The sequence below is a fragment of the Typopeltis vanoorti genome, chromosome 4 (genome assembly GCF_054136105.1).
Source record: "Typopeltis vanoorti isolate ZY-2024b chromosome 4, IOZ_Tvanoo_1.0, whole genome shotgun sequence".
In the NCBI taxonomy this organism is placed as follows: domain Eukaryota; kingdom Metazoa; phylum Arthropoda; class Arachnida; order Uropygi; family Thelyphonidae; genus Typopeltis; species Typopeltis vanoorti.
Window position 1 is genome coordinate 117769611 of NC_143552.1, and position 16259 is coordinate 117785869.

Here is a 16259-nt window from a genome sequence, read left to right on the forward strand (position 1 = left end):
AAATACCATGAGTAGACATATTACTAACTATTATAATAATGGAATTAACTCGCGTAAATTATTCTTTATTTGTAGAATTTTCATCCGAGTATCACAGGCATCATCAGTACAGGTACAAGGCTAATTAAACAATAACTGTTATATTCACAAAGCACCACCTAAGTAACTAAGGTTAAATTTCCTAAATTTATTTAATTATTATTTTTCTATTTTTATTTATTTTTAAAATTATTTTAATTATTCAATTATAATTAAATTTTTTTTTTATTTTATATAATTAAATATATATATGTGTATACAATTACATGTTAGGAAAGATTTGCTGTTTTATAAAGTACTATCTCCCACAAGTGGGAAAGAAATAGACCATCAGATCTGTTTAGGTTAGGGGATTGAAGTAATGTTTCACATGTTTCTTTGTATAGCTGTTCCATTAGGAACCGACTTTTGTGAATGACTTTTGTCTTGTTCCACTTAACTCTATGTCTGGTGTTGATGGTATGTTCTGCAATTCCAGACTGTTCAGGTTCAAGTTACTGGATATATGACTGGTGTTCTTCTAACCGGACCTGAGCAGATCTTCCTGTTTGTCAGAAATATGATAATCCACATGAGCAGGGAATCTTGAATCTGGTAGACCTCTGGATAGCTGAGATGTGGGAGCTTGTCCTTTGGAGACATTAGGAATGTGGAGATTTTTCTGACGGGTTGAAATGCCACACAGATATTTAGTGGTTTTAGCACCTTAGCTATGCGTTCACTAACCCCTTGTATATAGGGGATAGGTATATGTGTAGGTTCTTCTGTACTTGAGGAGAATGCTGGAGCACGACTACTTAAAGCTCTTTTTATGAAAGACAACTTATAGCCATTGGATATGAAGGAGGAATTAATATACTGTAATTCTTTTTGTAAAAGTTCTTCTGAAGAACAAAAGGAGTGGGCTCTATGAACTAGTGTTTTTATAGTACCTGCCTTTTGACTGGGATGGATATGTGATTCAGCGTGGATGTACTGGCCTGTATGAGTCTCTTTCCTATAGACTGGCAGACAGCATAGAATTACTAGAAGGAATGTTTCCTCCAGAATGTCTGGAGGAAATTACCAAGAATTTCCTCCAGACATTGTCAAATTATTTGAATTTGTAATAAAGTCCGGTTATTTTTCCTTCAAAAACCAGTTATACCAACAAATTGAAGGGACAGCAATGGGTAATCCAATATCTCCTACTATTGCCAACTACTTCATGGAGCATTTCGAACAGCAAATCTTTGACAACATTACACCCAGACCTAACATTTATTTCAGATATGTGGACGACATTTTTGCCATATGGAAGGACACCTCAGAAAAACTACAACAGTTTCTCTCCAATATTAATGCACTTCATCCTAGAAGTAAATAAGCAGTTAGCCTTTCTAGACCTCTTGATTCTTCGTCAACCAGATGGTTATCTACAATTCACAGTCTATAGGAAAGAGACTCATTCAGGCGCCAGTACATCCACGCTGAATTACATCACCATCCCAGTCAAGAGGCAGGTACTATAAAAACACTAGGTTCATAGAGCCTACTCCTTTTTGTTCCTCAGAAGAACTTTTACAAAAAGAATTACAGTATATTAATTCCTCCTTCATATCCAATGGCTATAAGAAGTCCTTCATAAAAAGAGCTTTAAGTAGTCGTGCTCCAGCATCCTCCTCAAGTACAGAAGAACCTACACGTATACCTATCCCCTATGTCAGTGGTGTTCAACACCTTTTTTACTACACATGCTACTTTTCTATAAAAAGTTATTCGGTGATCTACTCTCTTATATAGATCATGTTCCCCCAACCTGATATCTGATTACGCACAAATAAACAACTAAAAACTTTGTGTATTTAAAAATTTATTTATCACTTTTAATTATTTTAATACAACAAAAAACAAAACAAAAACAAATATATTGGAATAATATATTTCTTTATTTTGGAAAACCAAAGTTAGAAAAAACAACAGATAAGTTAAAAAAAAAAAAAGATAATGTGAAATTTGGCATTGTTTGGGCCTCGCAATATTTTCATAGTCAAGTTGATATGAAGAAGTGGCCAATCGCAGACAATCATCCAAATGATCATTTGTAATTTGGTTTCTTAATTGATTTTTTATGACGGTCATATTTGAAAAAGCAGATTACGACAAGTATGTCGATCCGAAACACAACAGAATTTTTCGCACGATATCAGTTAATATTGGGAACTTTTCATGTGCATACTTCCAAATGACTTCATTGTTTATTGATTTTAAATGTAAACTATTCTGAATGTTTATTATCTCAAGTTCTACTTCAGCTTGGTTTATATCAAACAGCCCACTAATTTTATTTGAAATTTCTGTGATGTTGAAGTTTTCTTGAAATGGATTATTGATAAAAGATACAATCATTTCAGTTTTATTAAAATCTTTAAATCTTGAATTTATTTCTTCCTCAACTAATTCTATTTCACGAATAAATTCTTTTAAATCATAGCGACGCATTTCTTGATTTTGTTCAAAAAATTTTAATAAATATGGGAGATGTCTAAATTCGCGGTCATTTATATTTTCCTTCAATAAAAGTAAGTATTGTTGGAAAGTTTTTATTGAATTAACATGTCAATTAAATTTTTATCTCTACCTTGTAACTCTAAATTTAAATTGCTTAATTTTGTACAGAAATCTACTAAAAATGATAAGTGTAACAACCATCTTTTATCACTCAATTGTGGATAAATCTTCTTTTTCATCAAGAAAAATTTTTATATCGTTAATCCGTGGATCTGGGCAGTCTCTCTGATAGCGACTCTGGACCGGGCGGCTTCCTCTCTGACAGCAATTCTGGAACCAGGACCCCTTCTGCTTGCTTCAGTCCTTTTTTATTAGGCCTCCTCTGAGACCTTGCATGAAGTTTGGCAACCCCCAAAGAATCGGTATGAGTCTTTCATCTTAAGTTTCAAGTTCGGCACGCCTTTTGTTCTCCTCCGCTTTCTTTTGATAGTAAGTTGCCGGCCATCGGAAAGTTGTTTGAACTCTTTCTGACTGACTTTGGAGATGTTTACACTTAGAGCCTGCAAGCCTTTCTCATATGTACAAGTTTCAATAACAATCTTTCTAATGACGCCATGTACAGCATCGGCAACAAAAACATTGCCTTTGTTTTTAACACTCGAACATATTCTTATTAAAGCAGTATATACAGTTAGCTTCAAAAGAGTTATTTACAAAACCATCTAATACAAACTATACCGAGACAAACAAAGTTTATTTTTTTACAATATTCACATGGGACTTCACCTAAGTAAAAAATCGATGTAATATGCTTTGGAATATTTAATATTTAAGCTACAATCGAGTTTTTACACTTTGCTTATAATCTTATTCACTCAGCTCACTGTTTAACTTCCACTAATCAAAATTAATTAATTTACCCAGACCTATAAGAAAATTACTGATTTGACAATTTTAACGAAAAATAAATAAACAATAGCAATACACTTAAAGCGAATTAAAAATAATAATACAAAATAATGATAAATAAAATATTATGTTTTCAGTTTTAATTAAATTTGTAAGTAAGGAGGAATACACAAGAGATCGACCAAAAATCGCTTCCCGATTGATGGGTTGAACACCCCCGCCCTATGTACGAGGGGTTAGTGAACGCATAGCTAAGGTGCTAAAACCACTAAATATCTATGTGGCGTTTCAACCCATCAGAAAAATCTCCACATTCCTAATGTCTCCAAAGGACAAGCTCCCACATCTCAGCTATCCAGGTGTCTACCAGATTCCCTGCTCATGTGGATTATCATATTTCAGACAAACAGGAAGATCTACTCAGGTCCAGTTAGAAGAACACCAATCGTATATCCAGTACCTTTGAACCCGAACAGTCTGGAATTGCATAACATGCCATTAACACCAGACATAGAGTTAAGCAGAACAAGACAAAAGTCATTCACAAAAGTCGGTTCCTAATGCAACGGCTATACAAAGAAACGTGAAACATTACTTCACTCTCCTAACCTAAACAGATCCGATGGTCTATGTTTTTCCCCCTTGTGGGAGATAGCACTTTATAAAACAGCAAATCTTTCCTAACATATAATTGTATACACATATATATTTAATTATATAAAATAAAAATATTAAAAATTTTTTTTAATTATTATAATTGAATAATTAAATAAATAAAAATAGAAAAAAATAATAATTAAATAAATTTAGGAAATTTAACCTTAACTATTTGTGAATATAACCAGTTATTGTTTAATTAGCCTTGTATCTGTATTGATGATGCCTGTGATACTCAGGTGAAAATTCTATGAATAAAGAATAATTTACATGAGTCAATTTCCGTTATTATAATAGTTAGTAAATGATAAATTTTTATTACCAACCTGGGTTTTTATGAATATACATTATATCATTTTATTCAAGAGATGTTGTATGAAATGATAATTGTATATTCATAAAAACCCATGTTGATAATAAAAATATATCATTTCATATATTCATTTCATTGTCGTTTTATTCACCCCATGAATGAAATGACAGTACATTCAGAACATATTTTCTTAAAAAAAGTTTGGTATTGGTATATGAGAAAAATGACACACATGCACAGTGCTAGTTCAGGGTAAACTCTCCTTAAGCAACTGTTTATGAAATCTGTGATACTTCATATGGTGATCTTACACAAAAGTAAAGCCAAAATCTACAAGGCTTATACATTTAATTTTTTTTTTTTTTTTAAACATTCAATACCAGTGTACTTCACATCAAACAACTATGGTGAACTAAACTACTTGCAGTACCAAAAATATGATAAGCAGATATAGAATGATGCAAAGTTTTGTCACCTGTGGCAACACAGTCATCATTTCTGACACAGCTAGCATATTTATAAAACCTTATTTTTGAAATATACAAAAAGTTTTAATGCATTACATTTTTTTTTGGAACAAATCACATGGAACCAAATACGAAGGGTGCTGTACTTCTGTTATTTTCTGTCAAAAAAATAAAATTGCTGAATAAGTTCAGATGCTTAGATGTTAAGCTACAACAAAGTTATGGATATTCTTAATAATTTTAATTATTTTGCACACATTCTTCATGTTGAAGTTTCTGGAAAAGAAAACTACATAGACACTGGAATGAAAATAAATAATTTACTCGCTTAAGCTTGCATTATCAGATGCAATTTAACACCACACACTCTGTAAAAACACAAACTAAAATTACCTAGATAACAAGGGCAGTCACATGCATGAAGGGAGACAGTGGCACTCTTCATGGTGATTTCTGTTGTTAATGCTGATGAGTAGATAGGAGGTATGCCGAAATCTATTTAAAATCATACCATCTTTTCTGTTACAGTTTCCAGGAACAGTCTATCTGATTTAAACTGGGATTTGTACAGTAACATGATATTCTTTCATCTGAATAAGTGGTCTAGGAAATCCTTGATTTGTCATAGGCAGGTAGAAATTTTGTTTAGAGGTTTGTATACAGTTCCGATTCTGTATTGTTTCAGGAGGGAGCCCAGTTTATCTGTGCCTTTGATGGAATGTAGGATAAAACATTGCAAACTCTTTTTTAAGGAGTTTAGAAAAAGTTTTTTTGTTGTATCCATTTTGATGGAATGTTGTTCCAAGTGGATTGCTGGTCCTGAGGACAAAATATGCTCTGCCCTAGAGGCTAAAGGTTTGAAATTCCAAGTTTCTGAGCAGGATGGTGGTGTGAAGTGGCATGTGCAACAACAGGCTCTACTCGCCTCAATCCAACAAAATGAATACAAAAATAAAGGCCTCACCAAACTCATTAACAAGAACAACAATTTCTCACGCCCCAAACCAGACTACACATAAACTAGATATTTGCCCCATATCAAAGGCACAACAGATAAACTAGGCTCCCTCCTGAAATGACACACAATCAGAACTGTATACAAACCTCTAAACAAAATTTCTACCTGCCTAAAAGAAATCAAGAATTGCCTGGATACCCCCCCCCCATTTGTCTCTCTCTCTCTCTCTCTCTCCTTCCCAGATGTCTACAGCAGTGTTTCTCAAACTGTGGGCCGCGGCCCCCTTGAGAGCCATAGGTTTTGTTGAGGGGGGCCGTGAAATAATGAAAACAAATTAAAAATCTTTTAAGGCTAAGTAGATTTTTTTATCTTAAAAGAAACGTATTTAATTTTTATTATTTATTATTTCTTTTTTTTTTGTTATTTTTTATATTTTAATGGAAAAAAATCACACATTGGAGCGGGTTTTCACAAATTTTGCTTCCTGCGTATCTCGGCGCTTAATGAATATTAGTAATTATATGCTTATTCATATAAGTTTCATTTCAAACCAGAAATCTAAGAATTGCAGTTTCAAATATTTCACCTGATATTGACTTTTTGTGCAGCAGTGTTGAAACACATCCATCATATTAAATTGTTATTAAACTTCTTTTATGTTTTTAATTCTTTCTTCATTACTAATCATTTTACGTTTCATGTGCTCATACTGCAAATGTACAATAACAATATATCTATCTATATAAAAATATGAGATAATGTGCCATGTCAAATGTGTATGTAAGATACTAAAAATGTAATATTTCTATTTGATTTTTGCAATATTCGCTGTGCATTTTTGTATTGAATATAAATATAATAAATATTATAATAATATGTCTATATAACGATTTTTTTTCGGGGGGGGGGGGGCGTGAAATATTTTAATTTTTCCAAAGAGAGCCCTGACATCCAGAAGTTTGTGAAGCACTGGTCTACAGCATCCTCTGTCAGTGTAGAACTCAATACTTTGGACAGACAGGGCAAACATTTTGGCCAGAAAAACACCTGGAATGGAAAGCCAAAAGGCAGACTATCTCAAAATGCCTTCAAGAAAGACTACTTCATAAGATGGAAAAAAGCCATTTTACAAATCCCAGTCTAAATCAGAGGGAGTGCTAGAGGCTGCACAAGTTCTACAGAATCCGGTTAACTGTAACAGAACAGACGGTATGATTTTAAATAGATTTTGTACCTCCCTATCTACCCATCAGCATTAACAACAGGAATCACCACAAAGAGTGCCATTGTATTCCTACATGCACATGATTGCCCTTGTTATCTAGGTCATTTTAGTTTGTGTTTTTGTAGAGTGTGTGGTGTTAAATTGCATCTGATAATGCTAGCAAAACATCTCTGTAAATAATTAATTTTAGGTAGTAAATTATTTTTTTTTTATTCCAGTGTCTACATAGTCTTCTTTTCCAGAAACTTCGACATGAAGAATATGTGCAAAATAACTAAAGTTGTCCATAGCTGTGTCATGGCTTAACATCTAAGCATCTCAACTTATTCAGCATTATTATTTTTTTGACAAAAAGAACAGAAATACAGAAACTTCCCCATGAATAATAGCCACAGCTACAGAAATTTAAACTGGAAATATTTTGCACACAGCACATTCCAAACCAAATTTTTTTCAGCTTCAGTGCAAGTGTACTAAAAAGTATCAACTGTCCAGCATGTGTTGCACTTTTGATGGTGGTTCTTTCCTCTAACTGAACTCAAAGATTTACATATATCTCACAGCAACTGTGTTCCATACTTTTCAGACATCGCAAAAATTACAATTTCAATTTAGCCTTATTGGCTAACCACAGCAAACTGACATCCATTTTGCCCTTTCATAACAGCAAGCAACTGATATTAATATTATTACTGCATGAGAACCTCCAAGGAGTTTGAAGACTCATCATGGGAGACTCACACAGTCCACTACAATATCTATAATATCTCTCTCACTCACTGAATTTGATGACTGACAAAACACTTACAGATTCTGGAAACCCATTCCACTTGCAAGTGAAAATTCTAGTATTCATGCCCTTGCTAAAAACATTCTTACTCAATTTCTAGGGATGACTTCATGGTCTCCTCCCTCTAGCAGATTAAAGCAGCCACACTTGTTGAAGTTCGTTAGTGGAGTGTATCACAGTCATTGCTGACTCTAAAAATAGTCTCTCGACTTGATATGACCTCTATATAGCTCAGTGGTTTTATTCCAACTAATGCTGTATAAAGGCATGTCCAAAACATGGCTGTCAGTTCTGACTTGTCATTATGAAGGTACTAAGTGTATTCCTAGTATTGTCCAAGGCAGATGTTAACCATCTAGTTTGTCCATAATAGGCCAAGCTATAACGACAGAGCAATTCATACACTATAGAATGTAAAAGAAGGTGGAGTTTGTCCTTTGGTGTATGAATCAAGATTGTTAGTTTGAAGAATGATTTGAATTTTGTGGTGAAGGTCGTATGTCTTTAGTACTTTAGCCATAATTTCAGACATATGGGATAAGAATAGTATTGCTTTGAGGTGTTTGGAGAGAGGGAGATAAGGTGGGACATGTATTTTACTAAGCTGCCTGTCATTTCCTGATACATTAGTTGCACATGTTTCAGACAGCTCACTATCTTTTTCTATTCATAGAAAGTCAACACACACACACACACACACACACGATAATGCATAAACAATCACACTATCCCAAAAGTATGTGATCCTCAAAACACTAATTCGTAGAATCAGGATTATCTGTTCTAGTGATGCAGCTCTTGCCACAGAACTCCCACATCCCATACTTCTGGGGTGTATCTGGCCAGCTGAGCATATCCACTATGGGCATGGATGTTTGTGATTTTCTTTAGATGGGAAATGAGCTAGATCACTCTGTGTGAGACAACCTTTCTCTCTCATTTTAGGCCTTAACTAACTTCAATAAGTTCCATATTTGGTTTCTAAAGTATAGTTTCCAGATAATGTTAAAAAAAAAAAAATCTTTAGCCCACCAAGAAAGGAATGCGCTATATGTTTACATGAATTTCATGGTTGGTAGCCACATAAAAAAACACGAAGGTAAATGTACTGCCTTCACTTTTTTTTTAATGTGGTTCCCACCCACAAAAATGTTATTAGTGAGTGGGCTAAGGATTTTTTTCAATTATATAATATCATCATCGTCATCATTATCAAATTCCTGACATATACCCTCAAGGAGTGTACAGGATATGATAGTACTACATGAAAAATTTACATCATTACTAACTTCCTATCTACAATTTTCCATCAAATCGGTCTGTTACTTGTCAAAACTCCAAAATTATCAGATCTTTTATTTCTATCGTCTAAGGCACTTTGTACTGTATTAATCCGCCTATATCTTGGTCTTCCTATGGGTCATTTTTCTGCCAACCTGGAAGATAACACTTGTTTTTCTAATCTTTCCTCACCCATTCTGTTTAAGTGACCATACCACCTGAGATTAGCTCTGCTAACGCATTCCTGGATGCTGACAATGTCAAGTTCTTTCCAAATATCCTTGTTTTTAATATGATATTGCCATTGATGCCATCTGTTCACGCCTCTAATCTTTCTCAGGACTCTCATATCTGCGGTCTCTAGTCTTTGGTCAACTGTTTTACTTCTGACCCAGCTCTCAGATACATAAGTTAAAACTGGTTTGAACACCGTCTTGTATACAGCTAATTTAGTGTTCTGACTAATTTCTCTCTTATTCCATATGAATTTATTCAATTGACTTCCTACCATACCAGCTTTGTTGATTCTGTTGTCTATTTCCATATTTAATTTACCATCTTCAGTAAAAATCGTGCCTAAGTAGCTGAAATGTTTTACTTGTTCCACAGGTTCCCCGTTCACAACACAGTTGACATTTTCAACAATTCTACCTATTTTCATTATCTTTGTCTTTTTAATGCTGACCTTCATACCATATCTATTACAACAGCTATTCAATTTAGTCAGAGAATCTTGCAGACTTGTAGCGCCTTTATTTAGAAGTATAACATCATCTGCATAAAGCAAGGAGCTGACATTAACATCTCCAATTTTGATATCATGTTTAATACCACTTTCCTTCATAATGTGATCCATATAGATAATGAATAACAGAGGGGATAATGTACATCCTTGTCTCACACCAGATTTAACATTAAACAATCTTCCTGTACTTCCTTCAATTCTAACTGCTGACTTACAACTCAAATAAAGACTAAACATTGCTTGATATAATGGCCCCATTGACACCATATAACTATAGCGTATTAAATAGCTTCTCTCTTGGCACCTTGTAACATGCTTTTTCCAGATCAACAAAACTTAAACACAGATCTTTGTTATATTTCCATGCTTTCTCAACTATTTGTCGTAAAGTGAAGATCTGAACCTGACAGCCTCTATTTGGCCTGAATCCAGCTTGTTTTCCACCAAGCTTTTCTTCCACAATTCTTCTCAACCGTTTCTCAAGTATGCTTGCATAGATCTTGCCAGGAACACTCAGTATGGAAATACCTCTGAAATTCTCACATTCAGTTTTATTTCCCATTTTATATATGGGTACTATTAGAGCTCTACTCCAATCATCGGGAATTCATCCCTCTGAACTAAGCAGTGTAGCCACTGTAAGACTGTTATACCACCATACTTCAGCGTTTCTGGTCGAATATCATCTACTCCTGCCTTTCCACATTTCAAGCGTTTGATGGCTTTTTCTACTTCAAGTATGGATATGTATTCCTGACTGTATGTCTGTTGAGAGTTTTTTTACCACTGTGCTATCACTGCTTGTTTCATTTAGCAAATTTTTCGAAGTAATTACTCCATACTTCAAGGATATCTTTTCTCCTGTTTTCACGTCACCTTTATCATCTCTAACTCCTTTTACAGCACTCTTTCCACCATTTCTAAGCTTCTTCAATAACCTTCCGGAATATTTTTCCACCTTCTTGATATTTATTTTCTATGTTCATGCCAAAGTCCTCCCATGACTTTTGTTTAGCTTTCTTACATTTGTCTGGCTGAATCAATCAAGGTTTTCTTGAAGGCTTGCCACTGAATCTCCAAGATTTGGTTCCTGTTCTTAAACTCTTTCATTTTTTCTTCAATAATCTTTGTGCATTTTAGTCTACAGTTGTTCACATCAGAGAGTTGCTCAACTTTTATTCACTTTAAAACTTTCTTACATGTTATTCTTTTCAATATGAAATTCAATTTTATCCTGCTCAAGACTAAATAGTGATCACTTCCAATTTCAAATCCTCTATACACTCTGGTGTCCTGCACCAGGGAGAAAACATCACTATCAACAATACATAATCAATGAGACTTTTCTTATTCCTTGCCTCTTCTCTCCATGTGAATTTGTGCACATTTTAATGTTGGAACATGGTGTTAGTAATAACCAGTCCATGTCCTGAGCAGAAATCCAACAGGTATTTGCCATTATTATTAGCTTTGCTCTTTTCTCCAAATTTTCCCAAAATATTTTTGTATGTCTGACAATCATTTCCTACTCTGCTATTTAGATCCCCAACAAGGACCAACTTTTCCTTTTTCATTGTGTCAGTTGCTTTTTCTAAAGCATCAAAAAATTCCTCCACTTCTACCTTAGTAGAACTTTCTGTGGGACCATAAGCACAAATAAGTCTCATTGTCCAGTTCCCTATTCTGATATTTGCCCACATCACTCTACTTGAGACTGCCTGCCATTCAAGAAGATTAGCCTCCTATTTTGTGTTGAATACTACAGCTACTCCTTCTTTTCCTTGATTGTCATTTCCTGAATATAACATTTTGTATTTATTGCTCAGAAAGATCTCACCAGTTTTGGTCTTTTTTGTTTCAGTCACCGCTATTATATCGATCTGGTACTCATCTAATTCTTCAGCTAGCTCCATTTCTTTGCGATTCAAGCTTCTTATGTTGATAGTACCGATCTTTAACGCTGGTGAGTTGGGGTGTGCTTTCAGATTTGTTCCAGTAGCTGACTTTTCACTATTTGCTCTGGTTCCCTCCCGAAAACAACAGAGGCTCTTGTTTAATCGGGTGATGCCCCAGCCAGCATGAAATTTTGTCATGTTGTACCATCATTTTCTATATTGGTTTAAGCCAATAAAAATACAATTTGGTCGGCTAAATCCCAAATTGCCAGCCCATCCTCGTTCGTTCAGTATCCAGGTAGATACCCAACAGGGTGCACCACGCGAAGGTGAGGATTGGACATTAGGTCAGAAGCTCTGGTTGGTTCTCCACATTCCTTTAAAGGCTATGTGGAGGTCTCTTTCAGTTATACAGCTTTGACCCTTAAGCACCCTTTATATATATATATATATATATATAGAAAGTTTTTTACCTTGGGTGTATTATACGTTAAAGATACCACGAAATTTTATACTTGGTTTTAATCCTTTTCCCAAGTAAGCAAAACAAAGTTTTGCAAGTGAAATATATTCACGCCTGAGCTATTTCTTGTATATAGAGGCTGATGACTTCATATCACTTGCCTTAGCATGTATTCCATAATGCAAAGCACACCCCCTTTTCAGGCATGTATAATGCAATGCATAATAGGAAGGGCCACTACCCAGACCGGTTTGACCTTTATTGAGGTCTCTTCAGTGGGAGCCAGACCCAGGAGAGATTCCAATGTTGAAATAATGCGGAAGTCATATATATCTCAGATACAAGTAGACAAAAGGTGCTTGACCTTCTTAATAAAAATCTCTGGATGAGAGAAAAATGTAGAAAGTTTTTTACCGGGTGTATTATGCGTTAAAGATACCAAGAAATTTTATACTTGGCTTTAATCCTTTTCCCAAGAAAGCAAAACAAATAAACATATATATATATAGTCTGGAAACACTGCTCTAGAGACCAAACATGGAACTTTTTCAAGCCACCAATAAGCAAGGAGTGGGATCTCACATTGAATGATGAAATTCATCTCCCACCTAAAGACAATCACAAATATCCATGGCAGGATTAGAATCTGTGACCTGTTGGTTGGAGAACATTTATGCTAACCACTTTGCCAAACAGACTGTGAAGAAATGCAATCTTCATGCCATATTTACATGGTTATATTTCTTTGTGACCCATACTTGAAACTCAAAACCACAATCTCCTCACCAAAGGACAAAGTTTGGTCTCTATTACATCCCAGAGCATGTACAAAGTGACCCATGATTGTCACTGGCCTACTATTGACAAAGAGGAAGTTCTGGGAGTCATCTTAAGATAAAAAAATTTATACAATATTGGAGGACTTTAAATCTTTTGGCCCTAACAACTTGAATTGTTTCCAATACTCATTGTTGCTGGTGTATTGTAACATGTAACTGTGCTCTGAAAATGCTTGTTTGAAATCCAGTGAAATATAAGCCATTCAAGTTAATAATTTTTTTATTATTACAATTGTTTTGGTGTGGTGTAATACTATTAAATGGAGAGATCAAGTGGAGCACCTGATTATTCAGTAACATGTTGTTTAGGATTATTATTATAATATGGACACCTCCATCAAGGTGCCAAGGAGACCCAATCTATCCACACAATCTATCATACCTCTCATTGAACCAATTAACAAAGCACTCACAACTGACTCTGCCAACCCATTCCACTCATTGACAACTCTCCAAGCAAAAAATCTAGTCCTCACATCCCTACTAACCACACCTTTATTCAACGACCCCTTGTTCTGGTCCCTCTAGCCAAGTGCAGAAACATTTCCCCTGCATCAATCCCATAAAATCCTTTAAGCAACTTAAATGTTTCTATCATACCCCTTCTTTTTGTCCTATCAATGAACTTCTGCAATCCACATTGCAGAAGTTCATTGTACACACCTTCAATCTATCCTCATAGGGAACATTCCACAGGCTACTCATCATCTTGATCACTCGCCTCTGAATTCTCTCCACCATTTTCACATCCCCAAGAAACCCAGACTTAAGCACTGTAATCCAGATGTGGGTGTATCGAGGCCATATAAAGAGGAATAAGAAATTCCTTATCTCTACTTGTTAATGTGTTCTTCAATAGCCAAGTAATCTTATGGACAACCTTAGCAATATGTCCTCTAAACTTTAACTCTCTGTCTACTACCACCCCCTAAATCTCTAGCTTCATCTATTTTCTGGAGAGCAGTGCCATCAATGTGATACATGGCTTGTAATCAATTTATCCCAAAATGCATAACTTTACATTTCTCAACATTAAACTGATATCCATTAACTTTTACCCATAATGACAGCCTATTTAAATCATCTTGCAAGCTTTCCACATTGCTTTGATTAATATTACTCTCCCAATTTTGCATCATCATCGGCAGCAAACAAATGAATATTTCCTTTATCATTTATGTACAAATTAAACAGCAATGGTCCCAGGACTGAACCTTGCAGCACACCTCCAAGTCACCTGTTTTTGCCTCAATTCTGTCCCTCAATATACCCCTTTTTGATATCTGTCCAGCAGCCACCATCTTATCCACTTAACCAGTGTCATATCCATCCCCCATTTGTTCTAATCTGCATAACAGAGTTCCATGTGGTATTCTGTCAAATGCCTTTGCAAAATCCAGCAAAATCATCATGTAGCCATTTCCTTTATCCAACTCAGCTGTTACTCTATTATAAAAAGTTAGTAAATTACTAAGGCATGACTGACCCTTCACAGAGCCATGTTGACCCTCATACAGTATCGTATTTTTATCTATCCATTCTTGAATTCTCTTTACCAATTTTTCAGGTACTTTTACCACCATGCCTGAGATACTGATTGGTCTATAATTTTCTACTGCAGTCTTAGAACCTCCCTTATGCAAGGGAATTATTTTGCCCTCTTTCCAGTCCCTTGGAGTTCTACCAGAGCTGAAACTCAAAAAATTCATGAGTTTACTAGTCACCTTTCTCTTTATATACTCTTGACAGTATTTTCTTCTTCTGCAGCTAGTGCTTAATGACATTACTCATCCATCTAACTCCTACCTAATCAACCCTCCTTATCTTAGGTATAGAATTCAATATTGCTTCTCTCTCTAGATGACCCTTAACTATATCCCATGTACTATTAACATCCTTACCCTGCAGTGTTTCATGCTATGGTATAGATTTAAGCTTCTTCCTAAGCATGTCATAATCAACTGCCTTGTAGTTCCACAAATACTCCTTCTTGATAGAATATTCTTCATGTTTTACAATCTCCCAAGTCAAGACTGCATAGTCACTTTCACTAACATTTCACCTTGATTATGGATAGCTCTCCTGATCCTATGACCAGTCCAATACTCTCCCACCCCTAGACCCCTCGATCACATGTTCCCTTAAGTAATTATCTCTCAGCAGTATAAATTCTATTTCCTTCCTGAATGCTTAGCATTTTTTCAACAGGTTCATCTGTGAAAAGTGACACTACATTTGGATTTGCAAGGGAATTGTACAAAACATTAAAATCATGAAGTAAATAGTGAGTGAGTGAGTGAGTGAGTGAGTGAGCAAGTCTGTTGACATCGTCAACTGGGTAAGTGAAATATCTCCTTTCTGTATCTCGAGACTTCTGAATCTTAGTGGAACCAGTATAGTTTATTTTCAGTTCTTGACACCAAGAAAATTATCTGCGAGATCATCTGTCCTCAGATGAATTTTCCATGTAGGAACTCAGTTGATTCTCATATAAAAGATTTCAATCTTCTAATATGGTCAACATCTTTTCATAGTCTGTTGTGTAAAATGATAGTTCTGTAAAATTCAATGTAGCTTAAAAATATCAAAGCGCTTTACATCGATTTTTACTAAGGTCAAGTCTCATGAGAACTGTTACAAAAATAACCTTGTTTGTCTATATGTATTTTATTAATGTAAATAACCCTATGGGAATTGATTGTATTTACTGTTTTAACTAAAGTTTCTAGAATGTCAAAAACAAAGGCAATGCCATGCCATCAGAACTTTGTATAATAGCTATGTATAAGAGCACAAGAAAGTTGTTTACGATTAAGTGTGTGAGAAAGTTGTTTGTAAGCTCTGCGCATGAACACCTTCAAAGCTAGTATTAAAGAGGTCTGCTAGTTTCAGAGAAATTTCCACTGCCCGACAAGACAATGAAAATAAAAAAAGAATGGGCTGGCCTTAACAAAAGGATCAAGGGGAACTGCCGATTTCTTCGGGGTTTAAAACCCTTGGTGCAAGGTCCCAAGATGGCGAAAATAAAAGAGGACTGAGCTGAACATTGTGGGACAGTCTCCGGCAGAGAACTAGTGGCAAGTTTTCAGCAGAGAACTAGAGGTAGTCGAGAAGAGGCAAGGTCCAGTTGCTGACAGAAGGAGAGGCTAGGCGCTGTTACGAAGAGAGTCAGAGGCAGTCGGCGGAGA

At 35.2% G+C, this 16259-nt stretch overlaps 1 protein-coding gene across 2 annotated transcripts in view; it reads right to left on the bottom strand.

The window, feature by feature from the left end:
• The window catches only part of LOC150107633 (uncharacterized), a 271977-nt gene that overhangs the window by 76690 nt on the left and 179028 nt on the right, over positions 1-16259 (bottom strand). The gene's annotated exons all lie outside the window — the stretch shown is intronic.